General features: G+C 43.8%; 1 long non-coding RNA gene across 1 annotated transcript; it reads right to left on the reverse strand.

Annotated features, from left to right (window-relative positions):
• Window positions 1-7341: 7341 nt before the first annotated feature.
• On the reverse strand, window positions 7342-8133 carry LOC110258694 (uncharacterized). Its single transcript, XR_014842597.1, has 2 exons — window positions 8081-8133; window positions 7342-7890 (listed from the first exon to the last, which is right to left on the reverse strand). It is a non-coding gene; the product is annotated as an uncharacterized LOC110258694 (long non-coding RNA).
• Between the last annotated feature and the right edge of the window lie 13258 nt (window positions 8134-21391).

The following is a 21391-nucleotide window of genomic DNA, read 5'->3' on the forward strand; positions in this document are numbered from 1 at the left end:
ATCCAACAACATATCAAAAAAATTATACACCATGACCAGGTTGGGTTCATCCCAGGTTCATAAGGATGGTTCAACATACGCAAATCAATCAACATCATACACCACATTAACAAAAGAAAAGTCAAAAATCATAAGATCATCTCAATAGACGCAGAAAAAGCATTTGACAAAGTTCAACATCCATTCATGATCAAGACCCTCGCCAAAGTGGGTATAGAGGGAACATTCCTGAATATAATCAAAGTCATTTATGATAACCCCACAGCAAATATAATCCTCAATGGGGAAAAACGGAAAGCCTTCTCACTCAAATCTGGAACAAGACAGGGATGCCCACTCTCACCACTGCTCTTCAACGTAGTTTTGGAAGGCTTAGCCACAGCAATTCGACAAACAAAAGAAATAAAAGGCATCCATATAGGAAGAGAAGAGATCAAACTGTCACTGTATGCAGATGATATGATACTATACCTAGAAAACCCTAAGGACTCAACCCCAAAACTCCTTGAACTGATTAATAAATTCAGCAAAGTGGCAGGATATAAGATGAACATTCAGAAGTCAGTTGCATTTCTGTATACCAGCAATGAAACATTAGAAAAGGAATACAAAAATATAATACCTTTTAAAATTGCACCTCACAAAATCAAATACCTCGGAAGACACCTGACCAAGGAGGTAAAGGACCTATATGCCGAGAACTATAAAACTTTAATCAAAGAAATCAAAGAAGATGTAAAGAAATGGAAAGATATTCCATGTTCCTGGATTGGGAAAATCAATATTGTAAAAATGGCCACACTCCCCAAAGCCATCTCCAGATTCAATGCAATCCCTATCCAATGACCCAGGACATTTTTCACAGAACTACAACAAACAATCCAAACATTTATATGGAACCACAAAAGACCCAGAATCGCCAAAGCAATCCTGAGAAACGAAAACCAAGCAGGAGGCATATTCTTTTTTTTTTTTTTACTTTTTTTTATTACTCAAATAAATTTATCACTTCTGTAGTTGTATGATGATCATAACAATCTGCTTTCACAGGATTTCCATCCCACAGCCCAGGCACATCCCCCCACCCCCCAAGCTATTCTTTATTATTTCCAAAGTTGCATCTGATTAAGTTCTCACTTGGTCCAGGCAGAAATTCTGATCTGTAAAAAGGGAACTCAGCTGAGCTGTGGTTGTCCCAGAAGTGAACTTCTCTCACTGGCCTGTTTCTAAGGGGACATCACACCAAGGCCATGAGCTTATGGGGCCTTAACATGTGGGGTCTGAGGAGGAGCTGAGGCTCTGCTGGTCCACAGGCCTCAGCTGCACCCTCTGCTGCTGGTTCTCTCTCTTCTGCCTCTTACACAGACTCAGAGCTTCTGCCCCTCTGCTCCCCAGACAACTCACACATGTGTGCAGCTGGGCCCACAGAAGAGGGGTTTTTGCTAAGGGCTGTATCACTGTGGGAGGAGAGTGTATAATTTGCTGGCAGTAATAAACTCCCACATCCTCAGCCTCCACCCTGCTGATTTTGAGGGTGAAATCTGTCCCTGATCCACTGCCAGTGAACCTGTCCGGGACCCCAGTGGCCCTGTTGGTAGCATAATAGATCAGGAGCCTTGGAGACTGGCCTGGTTTCTGCTGGTACCAATACAATAGAGAGGCTCCATCACTGTGTAGGAGGCTCTGACTGGACCTGCAGGAGATAGAGGCAGGCTCTCCAGGGCTGACTGACAGGGAGAGTGGAGACTGGGTCAACACGATGGCCCCACTGGATCCTGAAAGAGGAAGAGAAAAGAATATATTTTGAGCAAGGTTCATGAGTAATTTTCACAATTTTCTATTTGTTATTTACTTCATGCTAGGTTATTTTTGATTTTGATTTATATGCAAAATATTCAATTTCAGAAGAACCCAAGATTTACAATGTATGAGGAGCTCTCTAGAGGTCAAGTCCACTTGCCACAGTTCCTATGCCTCCCTCTTCACCACAGGATGGATACTTTTTTCTTCCATATTTTTCCTTAATTCTATTTTGTTAAATATCACATTCCCTTTGCTGAGGCTAAGGTGTGAAGCTAACTTGTGGGCAATTACACATGAAAAGCAGTGCTGCCCCCACAGCACCCCCTTCCCCTTCTCATCTCCCCTCCATCCTCACCTGGGACCCAGAGCAGGAGGAGCCCCAGGAGCTGAGCAGGGAACCTCATGGTCAGCTGTGAACAGATGAGCCGTGATCAGTTCAATCCAGACTAGAACTGCCCTTTTATGTCAGGCTGGCCAGGGCAGGTCCTCTCTAGGGGACAGCATGCAAATCCCCTGGTGGGGGCAGTAGAGGGGAAAGAGCAGGTGGGTGGAGGCAGTCACATTTGAACCAAGAGAAATTATGGTCTCATGTTTCTCATCATTTTCACTCATTATCTTGACATTCATGAGAGCAGATGTCACTTCTCCTTACCCCCTTACAGTCTCAGGAAGATCTTTCATTGCTCCCCCGCTTGTGCTCACGGGTAATCCTTTTTGAAGAAGAAGCTCTATTACATCTCTATGTACTGAATCTTTCTAGTCTTAATTAAGTAAGATTTTAAAAATTAAAAACAGTAATCAATGCTACTTAAAAATGTATCAAACATTTAAATCATCAGTCAATGTGATCCAAAAGGTTTTCTTTTGGAAATCATTTCTAATCAGCTACATTAATAAACCCTCTGGACTCACTGGACCTCATGAGGATCATCGTCACCATGATGACACATATGAGCCCCCAGAGCTGCTCTTCTTAGTAGAAATCTGGGGAGCTGCCCAGGTGGGAAAAAGCTTGACTGTAAATTACCATCAACCCTGAGGACCAGACCTATTGATTTTTTTTAATTTAAGGCATAGAGTTATAATATCTTCCTATTTTGGAATGTGTCCTCTCTTTCTCTTTTTAGATAATAGAGCATAAGCCCTCATCTCACATGCCTCCTCTCCCTATTGGCAGGTCCAGGGGCTGCTCCATTGTTCCTCTTTTAGCCACTAGGAGGTGGCTGTCTTTCTTTTTATGGTCCAGACACAGCTCTTAAGGGAATCCAGTCATACCAGAGAACTGGCATTTTGATACAGACCTATAGCCGTGAAACACTCATTTTAAAGTCATAACTCATTATTCATTAGATTAGAAATACATAGGATTTCCGGCTGTGGGCTAGTGGGTTAAGAATCTGGCTGCACTGGGTCCCTGTGGAGCCATGGGTTCCATCCCTGGCCCAAGCATTTCCATGTGCTCCAGGTGGGGCCATAAACTATGAATAAAAAGAAATACGTAACACATATCAGAGTCTTATTTCCTTTATTAAACTCTTTTTTTGTTTCTTTAACTTTTCATTTCAATAATGGCAGCATAATAGTGTGGGCATAAATTGAGGTATACAAAATATATACATAGAATTGAAAATATAGATTTTTGAATGTTCTAAAAAGTTAGAAGATATACCAGAGTTTTTATTTAATTTTTTTTAAAAAAGACAGAACCTCAAATTTACTGATTGAGAATCAGATTTAGTTTAAAACAAAATTTAATTGAAAAAGTACATGAACAGACACGTCAATGAATATTGTTGATTTTATGTGTCAAATTCAAATTAATAGCTATAACTGCTGAATAGGAGTTATACAACACAATGTTACCATTTTCTTTCCGTAACTTCTTAAGAATATTTTCCCTTTGTTTTTTTCCTACTTCCTAACACTCAGAGTGCTAATGTCTAAAGGAAATTTTTAATGACTACAGGAAATATTAACGTAAAAGCATGCACATGTAATTTGTATGTTGTTGTCAAATCCAACAGAGTTATCTTGAACATTTTGGGTAGTTCATTTTGCTAGTATTTTATCTTTATAATCTAATATTTTTATTTGTGGTCTACTACATTTTCATCATACATCTCGAAGTTGACATTCTCTTTCTGTTTTCAAAAGAGTGTGATGGGCCTTTCAGTACATCCATTTAGGGAATTTTTAATGTCAATGTGAGTGTATAAAACGGCCTAAGGAGCGGTCCTGCCTGTTCCATGAGACTTTCAAGGAATGCTGAGCTGCTCAGTCCTGCCTTCTGCATTAGTATTCATGGCACCTGATCTCACCTTACCTGTTGGATGTGAATGATCCTGGCTCTCTTCCTCCCAATCATTCTTTTTTTTTTTTTTTTTTTTTTTGCATCCTCTTCCCTCAGTCATTTCTATACTCCTTGGACAACTCCTCATTTTGTTTGTTATTTTCAGGGTGGTAGTTTCACTTTATCTTTTTTTCTTGAGTTTGTGTTGCTGCCCTTCTGCACTCTATACCTATTTGAACATGTCTTTTCTGAACATGCAGATTTTGGATTTCTGGGTGTTATTTTGTATCTGCATTTAACTTGGTTAATTATACATTAGTCATTCTAAAAGAATGGTGTGACAGTTTTTCTTTTCTGTAGATTTTAAAAAAAATTTCCCTTGTTGGGGCTCCTCAGTGGCATATGGAATTTTCCAGGCCAGGGATGGAGTAGGAGCTGGAGCAATGCTGGATCTTTAACCCACTGCACCAGGCAGGGGATTAAACCAGCACCTCCACAGAGACAAGTCTGGTTATTAAGTCACTGAGCCACAATCAGAAGCCCTCCATAGTGTTTTAAAAGTGTTCTGCCACCCAAAGAATTTCAGTATTCAACTTTCATTTTCTCCTTAATAGGAGCCTACCCTTGAGAATGAATGCATTTGTTCATTCGATGATGTGTTGGAATAGCTATTTCCTGATCAGCAGGAGATTGTTTCTTTAGGAGCAAGGAGGCACTTAGGTTGCTGATGTGGTTTCTTTATACCAACACCCAGTCTGTATCCACTACAAGAAAGTGCATCAATCATAAAGCTTGGTGCTGTGTCTTCTGACTCTTTGGTGCTCTATGGTTTCCAGAGGATGCATATCTTGAGCTGATTTCCACAACTTCGCTCTCTGAGCTACCAGATTCCCCAGGCCCCAGCTGTCCTTTCTCTGGGGGACTGCATGCAGGTTTTTCTACTGGTTCCATTTTTTGCCCTTTTGCTTCCTTCTGGGAAGTGACTATTGCCTCCTAGGGTGCAGCCTATTGCTCCCCCTCTTGGCTCCATAGCCTTCTCTGTCACTGCTGCAATGAACTCTCTTCCCCTAATCCCCCAGGATCCTCACTTACTCTGAGTCAGGCTGTCAACATCGTCAATCTGGGTTATTCTTTTCTCCATTGACATAGAGCATGAGGTCAGAGTATCCTCTGCTTCTAGTGTTTCTGTAAGGTTGTGCTGTGAGTAATTTCCTTTACTTTATTGTCCATTTTTTATGGTCTACTGAGGATTTTTTTTATGAATTCTGATTTACACAGCTCTTGTTCTTCTATGGGAACTTATGCCTATATGACCAAGGCAAGCCTAAAAAAATTTTTTTTCCATCCCTTGAGTGGCGTGATGGTTAGTGTATTATTTTCCAGATCCTTTATTAAGGTATGCATTGCTTCTTATTCCTCCCTTTCTCAGTATTTTTATCACTAGCAGATACTGAATTTTACTCTATAATTTTTTTTTATTTTTAGGTCTGCACCCACAGCATATGGAAGTTCCCAGGCTAGGGGTCAAATTGGAGCTACAGCGGCTGACTTATACCACAGCCATGGCAACTCGGTTCTGAGCTGCATCTGTGACATCACGACAATAATCAATCCTTTACCCACTGAGCTAGGCCAGGGATTGAACATGCATCCTCATGGATAGCAGTCAGTTTTGTTTTCACTGAGCCATGATGGGAACTCACTACTCTATACTTTGTAATGTGTCTATTGAGGGAATCATTTTTTTTTTTGCCCTTCATCTTTCAATTTGGGAAATTACATAACCATTTTATAAAACCCAACTTGAGTTTTTAAATAAAAGCCAATTTTCATAGTGTATTATCTCATTTATATATTTCCAGTTTTGGTTTGCCCGTATTTTCTCTCAAATGTCTACACCTATGTTCAAAGGCAGAGGGGAGCATACTTTTTCTACTTTGCTCTGTCTTTGGTTTTGCAGTTGAGGTTCACAGAACAAATTAAGAAGCATGTGCTGCTCTTGTATTTTCTCACAGTGTGTATAATTCAGAAAAGGCATTTATTTTATATAAGCTAGTGTTTATCTATTACACTGTCTGACCCCATTATTCTTTTGTGGAAATATTTTTAAGGACTATGTCGAAGAATTTTCTGCTCATATCCTGATGTGCTAGTTTCCTAATGTTTTTCAGTTTCAGGAAGTGATAGATATTTCTTAGAATTTGTTTCTTAATGGGTTGCAAATTTTTAGCAATATTGTTTATTGTTTTTTACAAAGTTCTCCTATGGCCTCTACTTGTACTCCATGTGGGGGCCAAATGCTTTATTATGTGGAATCTCCTGGATAAAGCCCTAAGAAAAACTCCAGAGATATTTCTGGCCAGCAAGTAAGGCAACTGCAAATACAGGGAACAGTCACTGCCTTCCTCAGGTTGGAACAGGTCATTGTCATCCACAGTCCCCCAGTGAGTCTGATCCACTGCTGTCTGCTACAGTAAATGGAGGCAAAAGCAGACATTATTCTGGGTGAGCAGAGTATGCAGAAGTGTAGGCAGCCAGCACCTGCAGTCAGATATGCTCTGGCTTCTGGGGGAGAGCAGAGAAGACCTCATTTCTAGGCTGTGCTTCCCAGATGAACTTACCCCCAAGTAGTTTAAACTTTTCTTCACTGTTTTAAAATAAGACCTGACAAGAAACACCAACAGAGACAAATCACAAAATACCCAAGGGATAAAAGACTGATAATCCAAAACACACAGACACACTCACAAAACAAACCTTGTAAAAACCGAAGAACATGGGAATAAACAACCTGCCCACAACTGAGCCAAAGAACATTCTGGACAGTTCACCCAAGAGACAGACAAGTGATAAGTAAGCACAGGAAGAGATGTTCCACATCCTATGTCATCAGGAAATGAATATTTAAAAAAAAATAGATACCACTGCACACTTTTCAGCATGGCCTAAATCCAAAACAGTGACCACACTCAATGCTGCAAGGATGTGGAACAACAGAAACTCTTATTCATTGCTTGTGGGAATGCAACGTGGTACAGCCCCTGTGGAGACAAGCTGGTGGCTTCTTCAGTGGAGGGTCTTGCCATGGTTTTCCCCCAAACTTGAAAACAGTATCTAGATGAAATCTGCGCACACTGTACAACAAAGATTTCTCTAAAAAATTGATATCTCTTAAGAAAGTCCTTCTTGGACTATCAAGAATATTTTCACCTGCTAAGTGGACCAAGACATCACAAACAAGATGACTCAAAGGTAATCATTTATGAATTTATTTCTCAGGAGAGGCATTGTCACATCTGTGCTGCAGGGTCTGAAGAAGGGGAGAGAAAGTTAGGGCATCTAAGAGGGTTCCTGTCCCTTCTACCAAAACTTGCAGTGACCTTCATAAGGTGGTCTGAGAAATGCTCTCAGCAGATGTAGGCACCATGAGCAGCTGGGGCAGCCCAGCTTCACACGTCTGCTTCCCTGGGGGGGGGTTGTGCTGGCTTGTAACTCTGTGGGAGGTGCACTGTATTACTGCTGACAGTAATAAGTTCTAACATCTTCAGTCTGCAGGCCACTGATGGTGAGGGTGAAATCGGTGCCAGATCCACTGCCCCTGAACTGGGAAGGGACCCCACTTTGCAAAGTGGATGCAGCATGGATCAAGAGTTTAGGAGCCTTCCCTGGTTGTTGTTGATACCAGGCTAATTCGCTGCTAACACTCTGACTGGCCCGGCAAGTGATGGAGACTGTGTCTCTGAGAGATGCACCCAGGGAGGCTGGAGACTGGGTCACCCGGATGGCACAACTGGCACCTGAGAGGGGAAACAAAAACCACACATATTCTTGTTATCAAGCCTTGAAGAGCCCAGAGGTACTGAGCACAGTGGCTGAGGGGATGCTCCCATGTCCCAGACACACAGAGACACTCAGGGGTCCCAGAGTGAGCAGGGATGAGGGGCAGGAGTCAGCAGTGGGAGTCATTCAGGGGGTCTCCCTCCTCACCTTGGAACCAGAGCAGCAGGAGGCCAAGGAGGTGCATGGGGGCCCTCATGTCCATGCTGGTTCCTGAGCACTACTGCCTCCTGCCCAGGGTGGGCCCAGACTCTTAGTAAGTGTCCAGGGTGGTGGGCTGTGCTCTGGGAACATGCAAATCAGCAGGGGGAGGGAAGGGCTGGGCACAGCTGTAGGGGGGGCTGGTCCCCGTGAAAACCCAGGGGCTGTGCCCTGGGGACTCAGGTCAGAGCAGGCAGCACACATGTGCTGCAGAAAACACGCTTCTCCCTGGAGACCATAGGATGGACCCAGCACACTGTCCTGTAAGGAGAGGATTTGTTTTCCTCCCTTAAAGTTCCCCATCATCTTGCTCCATCTCCTTCGAAGAGCAGGAATATCAGGGATGATGCATTTCAAAAACTTCAGAGAATTTAATAAACTCCCTGCATTGTGTATCTGGAGTTCTAATTGAGGCTCAAGACCATTCCTCTGCAATCTGATAATCTGATGTCCTTGGTGTGACGCATTCTTTGCCCAAACACAGAACCAGGATATCTGCATAATTTCCCTCCGGATTCCTGCTGGACTGAGCAGTGCACATGTGGGAAGAGCCTAGCAGGGTTGGGGAAATGTCTGTCTGAAAGTCTGACAGGAAAATTCACAGCATTCCGTGCTCACACAGACTAGGGTTATCTGGGGCTCCACCAGCCAAAGCAGACCCCGCATCATTTATGGGCACAGGCTGGGTGTTCTGAATGGCTTTGCCTCAGGAATGGAGCAAAGTAGCCCCACACTCAATGCTGTTTGCTCTTTTCACACAAAGTGTATACAAGCAGGACTCCATAGAGTTAAGAGCTTCAGATGAAGATCATAGATGATGCTGGAGTTCTCTTGGGCAACAGAGGGGTAATGATCCAGTGTTGTCACTACAGTTTCTCAGGTCATTGCTGCACATTCAGTCCATGGTCTGGGAACTTCATTTGCCTCGGGTGCTGCCAAAAATTTAATTATTGCAGAAGTATAGATTAATGTCACAGATTGGAGAAAATAGGCAATATCAAAAATGGTGATAAAAATATTAAAAAAATGAACATTCAGAGTTCTGGTCATGGGTAATAAGTTAACAAAACTGACTAGCATCCATGAGGATGCAGGTTGGATCCCTGGTCTTGCTCAGTGGACTAAAGATTGGCATTGCTTGTGAGCTGCTATGTAGGTTGCAGACACGGCTCAGATCTGATGTTGCTGTGGCTGTTGTGTAGGCTGGCAGCTATGGCTTTGATTAGACCCCTAGTCTGGGGTCCTCCATGTGCCCTGGGTGCAGCCTTTCAAAGAAAAACAAAAAAATTAACATCCACTAATGAGCCGTGGAACAGCTTCCAACATTATGTATAATTAGAGCCCTGAAGAGAAGAGGTGAGGAGAAAGTTACAGAACATTTTAAAATATATATTGCTTAACATTGTTCTTGATTTAAAAAATCATTACTAGAGCTTGCATAATTCAAATTCAAATTCCCCTTGAAACCTTGTGTTCAGTGGCTGAATATAGAGGCCCAAAATATCTATTTTTAGCAACGGTTTCTAGCATGGTGCTGGAAAATTATTCTGGAATTCATCTGGTCTGAGGAATGATACAATAATCTCCAAACTGAAGACATAATTTAACATAATTACAGCACACATTTCTATGCAGATTTGGAAGTCAATATATACACATTTTAGAGTGGGTTATTCTGAATCATGTATTAACTGATCTGGAAGGAGGCCCTTTAGCATGAGTTCCAGAAGAGAAAGGGACTCTGCAGTGAGTCCACCTGCATTTGAACATATGTCCTAGGTGTAAAATGACCTTTCAAGTTCCTGTCCCAGGTGGGGAGAGTGCATGGAGGCTACAGAAAGCCCCATGGAGACAGACCACCAGGGGTATTGGAGCAAGAACAGGGTAACTGCTCAGCAGAAGACACACAGTGCTCCCGGGTTGTCATTAACCCCTAGCAGAGACTACATGCTGTCTAGGTGTCATGAGCTGGGCATGTGACCTGAGCTGCTGTTATGAGCTGAATGGCATGTGAGGCACCAGGACATAACTCTATGCATGCACAGCAGCCTTTGTCATTGGGTATAAGGGGACACACAGGCTGGACCTTGATGAAGTTCCCAAGGCCCAGATGTCCTGAGGCACATACAGAGGCTACTCAGAATCACATGGAATCTAACCTTGCTGCAAGGCTGCCTTTTCCTGCTCCTCCATCTCTAGAGTCCTGTGGATGCTCCATAGCCTCGTGACCTGGAGAGAAAGTAATGAAACTTTAATTCATGTAGGATATGTTACCATCCCTTCAAAGTAGATGTTCAAGGCCTTAAATCCCTTTTAAGAGTAGTGGATCTAGTACACCTGAGAGGAAAGTATTTTCAGTGGCAGGACATGGAGTCCTGTGTCCAACCCACTTTAACACACAGTGAGACAACCTGAGTCAGAGATCTTCACTGACTCAAGGGCAGTGGGTAATGGTTTGGTGAAAGGCTCAGGAGACTGGAAAACCTGGGCGATTGGTGCTGAAGAATCCCAAGCTGATTGTATGGGGTGGATCTCTGGGACTGGGCTTAGTGTAAGGACCTCTGTGCTCTATGAACATGGTCAGTCACTGATGTCTCCTTGGCTGGAAGCGCTCAGTGATCAGAGAGCCAAGGTGACCAGCTCTGTGGATGTCAGTTTCCTGAACACCCCAGTGCTTGTTCAATGAGGTCATGCATCACCTGGCCCAAGTGGCCAGGAAGGAGCTCCACAGCCTGGATGTGCCCTCACCTCAACCTGTATGGCTTTTCCCTCAGGGAATTGCTCCACAGGACAAAGGCAGAGACTCATCTGGTCCCTAAACTGTCACCCTGGCTTCAGAACCTGGGGCACCATCTGGCCACCTTTAGGACATGCACTCCCTGCATCAGGAAGGGAGAGTCATTTGTGGTCACTGCCCTGGGCTCCTTGTCTGGGTCCACTTGCCTCTCTTATCTGCCATGTTCTGCCAGCACCCACACCTGTGCTCACAAAACCCCTATTCGGCATCATGGTATCTCAACAACAGGGACGGGAGAGAATTCATTGGTCCTTTTCTACAATCGGTGAACTGGAGATGGGCACTTGCCATCTGCCTCTCCATGGACTGAATCATGAGTCACTGCAGCTGCCGACCCTGAATCCCCCTGAACCGTGCTCTGAGTGGAGATCAGGAGTGAGCCACTCTGCGCTCTGGGAAATCTACCAGAACAGGTCTTCAGATAGTGGATATTTAGAGGAGAAATTTTTATGAGCCCGGTTTTTGCATCTCCTCATATCTAGAAAGGCACTTAAATCCTTCATGGTAACGTCTGCTCCTTGTGATTAGCATAAACCGTCATAAGACCAGCAGCAACCTTCTCTAAACACGTGTGCACGGTTGCATGTTCCTCCCCCCATCACCAATATCACATGTCTACTGACATTTCCTCTCCATCCAGGAGTGCTTTTCCAGAGCTCCCTGAAATGCTGCCCCCAGGCTATAGGCATCCTCTTGCTCCAGAGAAGCCTTGATTCTCTGCTTACATTGTGCATAGAGTTTACCTCCACCAGATACAACCAGCCTGAACACTGGAATATCCTCTTAGAGAATTGGTTACAGTCAGAGTTGATACTAACTAGCTGTTTTTTGGTACCATTTTTATTATTACTGGAATACAAAGCTTCAAGATGCAAAATGCAGAAATAGGAGTACCTCATATGAATATCACCCTTGCAAAACCTTTCTTACTGTCCTTGAACTTGATCTCTCAGTTGCAAATATCTTTGTTCTCCAAGAAGGCATGCTCAGGTTATGGGCACAGTCATGGTTCTATGGACCTGGGAGAGAAATCTTTCCCTTAGCTACTCAGGGCTGCTCATGTCACTAAACCAACAGCCCAAGAAGGACATGAGCCATTTGGGTGTTTGTCCTGAAACTGGTAATGAGGACAAAGAGACTTGGCACTGAGGGGTCTCTGGGAGGTCTCTTAACGCTCTAATGTCCAGTGTAAAAAGTAACAGATTACAGGAGCAGAGTACTGGAAAATTAACCAGAAGTTTCCTCCCACCCACAGGGGTGGCTCTGGGTTTGGGAAACCAGGGGTGGCCTTCCCTTCTGTCTCTACTGCATTTGTGGTAACTGGTTTCCATGCCACCTGCACATCTGACCTCAGTGGAGTCACAGAAGAAGGGCAGACCAAGATTGCAAGGGTCTTTCTGGGCAGGCAAGGGTGGATTGTGTGGTCAGGCTCCTCAAGGTGGCTGTTCTCTGCTCTCTGTCCATCCCCTGCCCCACCAACACCCTGTGCACATGACTGGCCTCCTAGGTACCTGCTCAGGTCACCGCTAGTGATGGATGATCCAAGGGGCAGTGAGGGGCCTGCTATTCACTGGTTTCCCAGGTACCTAAGGAGCCAAACTGCCTTACTCCCCCTGTAGCTTGTAATCACACATTTCCCCCTGGGAGGAAGAAGGCAGTCAAGTGGTGCCTGCACCTGCCACATAAAAGGGGGTGTTGTGTGGGTTTCTTTCACTTCTGGTCTTCACTCCGGCTGATTCTGGACATACCAGGTTCCTGCTGTCAGATCTGGGATCTCTTCCTTAGCCCTTCATCCCCTTGTCCACTTACTATAGGGTGGTAGCAGAACACAATTTAATGCCACAACTGTATCTTAATTTGACCTTGTGTGTAGTTATTTTCTTTCCTAATTAGAATGAACAACACTCATACAACCATGTGCATTTAGCAGCAATTTTCACTATGTTCTCTTCAATTGCACAGAGATACATCAGTGCAGACAACTGACAAAGGAAAGGTCCTTCACCCTGTGGAGTTTCAGTTCAGTGAGAGGGAGTCAGACTAGAAGTGTGAACATCATGAAGCAGTATGTTTTCTAGTACATTGGAAGATGAGGACTCCCTGGAACAAGAGTGTGGAGCAGAGTGTGCTATGAATGCAGGATGGCATGACCACAGAGCAGGTGCCAGAGCCCGTGTGCTTGGGTACCCCCAAAACTCATACACTGAATTTCTTTTTTTAATTTTGGTGTTGAAAGTCTTTACTGACAGATTAAGAATTATTTTTATTAAAGGATGTTTGGATTCCAATGTTGTGCCAATTCTGCCATACACTGAAATTCAACGACTCAAGGTAGAGATGTTATAGAGGGAGGTGCTTAGGTCCCTCCCTTGGGGCCCTCCTTTGCATTGGGATTCATGCTCTTAAAAAGACACCTCTAGGGGTCCCTGGTCCCTTCCTCCATATGAGGATAGGAACGGTGCCCCTCACCAACCACACTCACTGTCAGAATGATCCACAAACTACAGCCTCCAACAATCCTGAGAAGTAAATGACTGGAGTTTATCGACTGCCCAGTCTCTGGGTTTAGTTGAATAGACTGAAGGGACTGAACAGAGGACCTTGGAGCTGACTTGATGGGCTGAGAGTCACCCCACTGGGCATCTGCAGACAAGCTCTGCCTGCTGAGAGACAGACCATCAGGAGCAAAGCTGGGATGTCCAGATGGTGTGGCTCCTTCCAGGCAGAGCCAGGACACCAGGGAGGCTGGGTGCCAGGGAGTCAGAGGCTGGTGCCGAGCAGAGGGGTCAGGGCATGCCAGGGAGTGTCCAGATCAGGTGCAGTCTCATGGGCACTGCGAGGACTTGGGCTTTTGCTCTGTGTGAAGTGGAATCTAGTGCAAGTTTTGAGCAAAGGGGAAACATGACCCATTTTGAAACATCTCTCTGTTATGGATTGAGAACCGACTGCATGTTGGCAAGGGGGGAGCTGAAGGAATTGACATATCATAATTGTCGAGTTTAAGGTGCCAAACATTTCATTTGATAGAGTTATATGTCCCAATATGGTTGTCACTGTAGCATAACCAGACTCCTCTATCCCATGACGTAGTTATCATTTCCGTTTTGTGGAGGAAACAATGAAGATCTGGTCTCTTGGCAGCTGCGAACCTCCTAAGCCAGTACTGTTGACTATGACCCCTCTGCTGGGCATTCCCTCCCCAGAATTTTGAGTCTACAAGGTCCAGGCTTTTGCCCTTAATCAACAGGACCCCATAGGCCCCAGCCCAGCTTCTGGTCCCCCCCATTCTCATCTGTTCTCAAGAGCTGGGCTGTTTTGGGTTCCACATAGAAGTGATATCTGACAGTGTTTTCCTTGGCTGTCTGACATCACTCACTTCACATAGTGCCCTCAAGGGCCATCCTGCTGTCCCGAAGGGGAGGATTACCTTCTCCCTCATGCAGAACACATGCATATTTGTATTTTTATTTACATACACATGTATTATATATCGTATGCATGTCCATTGTTCTGTAGCTCCAGTTTTCTTCACCAGGAGCTGGCCTGCTGATGCTCCTGTACCTTTGGTTTATGTCTCCTCTCACCCAAAGAGGAAGCTCCAGGTCACTAGATAGTCACTCACTTTGGTCTCAGATGACCACAGCATCATTCAGTCCCCAGTTTTCCCACCTTCACTTGCCTTCTCCCAGGGCCTTCCAGAAACTCTGCATTTCAACAAGGCATTAGTGTTAGCAAATAATTGAATAAGTGCCTTAGGTTTCACAATTTGAGGGCTCCAGTCTGCTTATTCCTATGGATATTCTCAACACAACTTCAGACCTAATGGAATTGACACATTGAAGCGTTCATTTCATTTGCCATAAAACTTCTTTTTCTCATTTCTAAAGTATTTTATATTCTTAAGCAGAAAAAATAGATCAGGTGTTTCATTCCTTCAGTGCTTCTTTTTCCATCTATAATGCTCTATCATGGCATATAAATGACAGGGCACATTATTCAATCATACGTCACTTTGGAACAGTAGTATAACTGGTATATTTACAGAATTTATTCAATGCAGGAATTTATACGCTCTTTACATTTTCCACTAAAATATATTATTTCATTTATTTTCATTTAATGATCATTTTGCATTAAAATGCATTTATTTATTGTTTGAAACTTTCCCTTATGACAATATGCCACCACATGTGTCAGACCTACAACACTATTAAGTTAGATGGTCCTCATTTGCTTCCCATCAGGGAGTTTTTACAAGTCTCCTATCATTCTAGATTATCCTGGGGTAAATGGAGTAAACTTTATTTTCTCCTTTATTCATGATTGTAGTTTATTTTTAAGACCCATTTTAAAAACTGAAAGAACCTCCCTTTTGCTAAAAAACATGTAATTAAGGCAAATCATAGGCTCTGGCATTGAAACCTTGTATTTGTTGTACATTGTAAACAACCTATATTAATAAACAAAAGTTAAAGTCTCTAACAAATAATTCTCATGCCGAGTCACCCTGAGGATAGCACGTGTGGAATACTTTCTCAAGTATGTTAAAGAAAGTGGATCTGTACAGATTAAGGAAGGAAGAAACTGATAGATGGGAAAAGTATCAATTCACCAATGTTACCAAATGTTACATTGAGAATTATGTGCCACTCATGGTTCATTTGTAATATGGTTAAACTTTTCTTGCCACACATTAGTGTCATTTATTGGTTATTACATTGGGTGCATTTAACTGTCCAATGTAGGAACGGGGAGGATTGCGTTTCCACTTCCCTCAGCCTCCTGTCACATCCCTGGTTGCTACAGGACACAGGACCCACTAAGTGTCCCTGCTGCTTCTGCCAGGATGAGGCTGTGTAGCTGATGCGGCTATAATAGAGGAACCTGAGCTGCATCCCAGATGCTCATGGCCCAGAGCTCTCAGCTGCCATATACCCCCTGAGCCCTCCCACAGCTGCCTTTCACATGGACTCAGAGCATCAGCTCCCAGTTCCCCAGAGAAGCTGTACCTTGGGCAACTGGGCCCCCAGGCAGGGAGGTTTGTGTTCAGGGCAGTATCACTGTGGGAGGAGCTTCTAGAGCTTGCAAACAGTAATAAACTCCTCGGCCTCCAGCCTGATGATTTTCAGGGTGAAATCAGTCCCTGACCTACTGCCACTGAACCTGTCTGGGACCCCAAAGGCCCTGTTGGTAGCCCAATAGATCAAGAACTTTGGAGACTGGCCTGGTTTCTGCTGGTACCAATTCAAATAATTTTTTCCATAATTACCTCAGAGGCTCTGAGTGGACCTGCAGGAGATGGAGGTGGGCTCTGCAGGGCTGACTGACAGCGAGAGTGGAGTCTGGGTCAGCACGATGGCCCTACTGGATCCTGAAAATATAGAAGAGTATATTGGCATAAACCCCATGAGTAATTATCAGATTTTTCTATTTGCTTTTTCTTCACACTAAACTCTTTTTTGCATGTTGATTATTATACAAAATTTCCAATTCCAACCATCCAAGTTTACAACATAAAAAGAGGTCCCCAGATGTCTTGTCCACTTTTCCTCACCTCCTTTGGCTCCATCTCTAGCCGAGGATGGGAACCTGCTTCTTCTGGATTTTTCCTAATTATCACTTTGCTAAACCTCTCCTGCCCTTGGCAGAGGGTGAGAGATATGCACATACATGTGGGCAAACACACATGACAAGCAGTGCTGCCCCCACAGACCCCTTCCTCTTCTCATCTCCCCTCCATCCTCACCTGGGACCCAGAGCAGGGGGAGTCCCAGGAGCTGAGCAGGGAACCTCATGGTCAGCTGTGAAGAGATGAGCCCTGATCAGTTCAAGCCAGACTAGAGCTGCCCTTTTACGTCAGACTGGCCAGGGTAGGTCCTCCCTAGGAGGACAGCGTGGAAATCCCCTGGTGGGGGCAGCAGAGGGGAAAGAGCCAGAGGTGGGGGAGTGGGCACAGTTTTGACCTAAGGGAAATCAAGTTCTCCTGTGTTTAGAATGAAATGGATACATAGTATCTATAGTTCTTGGAGTAGCAGGTGGCAGAATCTCACCATGAAAGTCTGAATTGATTGCAAGAACACACTGCCCATGGGTGGCTGCTCTAAGAAAGCATCAGGACTGTGAGTGCAGATATATGTGTCCAGGGTCAGTACCAGGAGGGATGGCTGTCTGCCTCAGAGCCTCCCCAGATGGTTCAGATGGGAGGACAGCTCCCTCCCCATTTGTCCTGATCACTCATGTTTTCTGCCAGTAACAGCACGGAGTTGAACTGGTGCAAGAGCTGCCATGTGCCAGCTCTTCCCGGGTTGACTGCTTATGGACCTTAGAGTCAGGTGTTAGAGTCAGTTAGATTGGATCTTTTCCAGGTACCTTGTGAATTACATTTCAAAGAGCACTTAAGAAACAGGACTTGACTGAGGAAAAAAGATGTTATGTCTGCTGTGCAGAGAGCTCATAGTCCCATTTCAGGCAGTAAGAAAAGGCATAAGAATGTTATGTCTCAGGCACTAAAATGAAATATCTGAAACTGTTTAAATCTAGTGCATATTATTTTATAATTCTATGTTTCTCTCTGTCTCTGTCTCTCTCTGCCCTGTCTCTCCATCTATATATGGCGATCATGCCATGTACATGCCTACATGTACGTATGCACAGACACATGTGTATATATGTATTATATACATGACAGGCTAATCAAAGAATTTATGAGGAAAACATCCACTTTTTATGAGGAAACATAATGAAAAAAGCATGATTTTATATGATTTTTGAGAGTGTTCCTAAAATATTATTTCCCAGGTTGACTCTTTCTCTTCAAAGCGAGATTTGCCTGGTTCTTGACTGTTTGGTGTAAGAACCTCCTCCTCTCACTGATGTATGTTTATTCAGATCCCTGAGTCTATAATTCCAAAGGAGATGCTGTTTGCGAGGAGAATAATGACTGGGTCCTTATTTCCATGTCGCAGGATAGTCTGTGTCTGTTACAGACACGTTCCTGGGCTTTATCTTTGAATGGTCACTGTGGACCTGGGTTTCCAGCCAGCACTACTCAGGGATTCAGCCTGTCACCCCCACCTGTCATGACATAGGAAAACCACACGATTCCTCAAATGTTTCAGACTGATGCAGGTCATGTTGACCTGAACAGCCCCTGAATAACAGTGACAATGTTAAATGGCTTTTATTCTGAAAATAAAGTCTTGGGGATTAGAAAAATTAGACTTTGCCCTCTTATTAAAGTCTGGATAATTTAACCCCAAGTTGAGACTTAATTGACCAAGACAAATTACCTAATACAATAGTATGGAAGATTCCACAAGAAGCTTTTGTCTGAATGATCCCTGAGAAATGCTCAATAAGATTTTGAAACAATGCTGAAACGGTAACTGAGCAAAACTTATGTTCACCTATAATGTGAACACGATGGCAACAATCTCATTTTGCTGCCATTCATCAGGGTCTAGAGGTACATGTACAATTACAAATGTGACATATTTATCGGGTCAAAATGTTGTTTTCCATTTCATTGTATCTATTTCTGGAAGTGTTTGCTTTTTTGGCTTTGTTTATGGTGCTAGCCAAATGATTCTGGGTGTTGTTTCTTGCTTTGAAGTTACCAGGCAATGTCTGTGTTTCTACAACCAGATGCAGGGCTGCTTTCCTGAACATTCCAGCCAGTGCAGGACACTCATGGCTTGGCAAGACTGTCTTGTTCATGTTTGAGTTTATGTTCATGCTGGCATTTTTCTGTAGGATGGAGACTGTGACACACTCTGGGAACCGTGTTTTGTAGACTTTGTTACCCCACAGAGTTCCCACCTGGGCTGTTTCAATCAAGATGAGAGACAGCAAGAACTGTTCCCCGTCTGGATCCAGATGGAGGTTCCTTGTGTTGAGATCAGGCTCCCAGCAGAGGGGGCCCCAGGGGCAGGTGGGCTGGACCAGATCCTGAGCCCTGAGCACCTGGGATTGGAGCTGGCTGCCTGTCAAAACTAACAGCACACTGTCACTCACCAGAGGATCAAGTCCATGGCTTAAAGGGACGTTGGGTTATGGAAAGCCCAGGGAAGGCTCTGCGAATGCTTTGACCTCTGACTCTATCAGTTATTTCAAAACATGGAGAAACAAATGTTTCCACACATGACTCTTCTGGATCCTCAAGAACTTCCTCTCCATCTGCCTAACAGGCATCTGTATTTCATGTTTGACTCATTGTTATTTCTTTTCTCTTGGAACAAATTTAAAAATTCCTTAGACATAAAAAATGATCAATAGGATAAGTGGGAAATCACGTGTTTGTGATGAAGGCTTTTTGTCTAGAAACATTAAATGATGTGCTGAATCCTGCTCCCCGTGGAGTCATTGCGCCAAGGAAGATGGTCATTGCATTGTATCATCTGCCTGAGCTTTCTCTGCTCTGTAGGTTCTTCGCCTGCTCCAAGAGCTTCACTCTGAGCTCACCCTTAAAACCCAGTATTTGCACATGAAATAAAGTCTCCTTCAAAGCCATGGCTGTTCAGGCTGCTTAGCAATCTTTTCCCCTGTGCACATGTGAGGTTCTGTGTGACCTTGTAAGTATGTCAGGTCACTTGAGACATGGGGAGTGAAGGCACAGGGAGGTTCTGGGACCCACAGGGCAGACCCTGCCTGTGGAGGAGGATTTGTATGTTGCCCCGGGGTCAGCAAGACAGGATTTTCTCAGAACATCATGGATAAAGTCATGCACATAAAGCCAAATGGGGCCTCTCAGCTGAGAATTCTCAAGTTTAGTTTTTCCCTTTCATAGTCAGTGAATTCAGGAATTTAGTTATTCTTTTTTTTTTTTTTTTTTTTTTTTTTTTGCTATTTCTTGGGCTGCTCCCGCAGCAAATGGAGGTTCCCAGGCTAGGGGTCCAATCGGAGCTGTATCCACTGGCCATGCCAGAGTCACAGCAACTTGGGATCCGAGCCACGTCTGCAACCTACACCACAGCTCACAGCAATGCCAGATCGTCAACCCACTGAGCAAGGGCAGGGACCGAACCACAACCTCATTGGTCCTAGTCAGATTTGCTAACCACTGTGCCACAAAGGGAATTCCTAGCTATTCTTTTGATTGTGAAAATGGGACACTGCAGACACTCCAGAATAAAAAAAAAAAACCATTACATTAAAGCACTTAAAATGATTTTTTTTTTCTGTTGAGCCCATAGCATATGGAAGATCCAGGCTTGGGATCGGACCCAAGCCACTGCAGTGACAATCCCGGATCCTTAACCCCTGGCACCATTAGGGAACTCTTAACTGATGTGTTAAAGCACATAATGCCTGTTCATCTCCTGTTTAACACACGTGGAAAGATCATATCAGGAAAGACACAGAGATGAGTGGGTTTTTAAGTGCTCACTCATCATGCTATTTTACAAATCTATTAACCACCTCAGTAGTGACGTCAGTGATGTTCTGCCTCAGGGACCCACTGACCTCGCAGAAGTGACTTCTCATCCACTCAGTCACTTTTGACCAGAAGCCAAGCATAAGCCAGAGTTTCAATCCTCTTTGAAGCATTACCTGCCCTCACCTTTCAGTGCTTCCAGAAATGTGTATGTGGACTCTTCTAAAGCAACTGCTAGGCCACATTGAGAAAAAGGATAAAATATTCTTTAAAAAAATGAAATAAAATAAAATGAGATGCAATGTGTATTCCTGAAAGGAGGCATGGAGGTCTTATAAAGTTTACTGAGAACTACAGGACATCATAAATTCTTAGAAATTTCCATGTGGAACTCTTAAATCCCATATTCTTATCCTGGGCAGCTAGGAAGCTCCTCCATCAAGAGATGGAATCCCTAACTCTGGGCCCTGACAGCCTCATGTGAAATGTAAAACCCACTATGAGAATGTCTATTAATCTACCATTCTGTGTAAACTTATTGCATCAAAATGATTTATTTAAGATAATAGCAACAGGAGAATTCTTGGATTCTATGGAAACATGAAAGCAAAGAATTCCTGGTCACAGGAATGCAGCCAATCCTACTAACCAGACACATAAACACCTATTGTTTTGGGGCCTAGTGGTAATACTTAAAGAAAAAGTCAGTAAAAATCATTGGTCTTCATTGCAACATAAGCCCGTAGTGTTGGTTATAACTGGAGTTGAACTGTCCTAAGAATATGTATTTTTAAAAAAGGACAGAATTAAAAAAACATGCTATAGAATTTGTCCGGATGTAAATATTTGTTCAGAGAAAGAGTGAAGAGAGAGAAGAGGCGTTCTAATCCTCACAGTGGTAGGCAGATAAAGAAAGACTTTGGACCAGAGGGACCAAAACTTGCAAGAGGATAGACATGTGAGGTAAGAATTGGCCTTGACTGCCCCCTAGTGGGCTGTTGACATAGCTCAGGGACAGTGCCATGACTTGAAAGGAGCAGGACACTTATATATTCAGATATATATTTATAGCCTTTAAAAAATGAGACCT

This window comes from Sus scrofa, chromosome 3 (assembly GCF_054392235.1).
Source record: "Sus scrofa isolate SSC_HxYL_T2T_F1_AM1 chromosome 3, Sscrofa_HxYL_maternal_Yorkshire_Landrace_v2.0, whole genome shotgun sequence".
In the NCBI taxonomy this organism is placed as follows: domain Eukaryota; kingdom Metazoa; phylum Chordata; class Mammalia; order Artiodactyla; family Suidae; genus Sus; species Sus scrofa.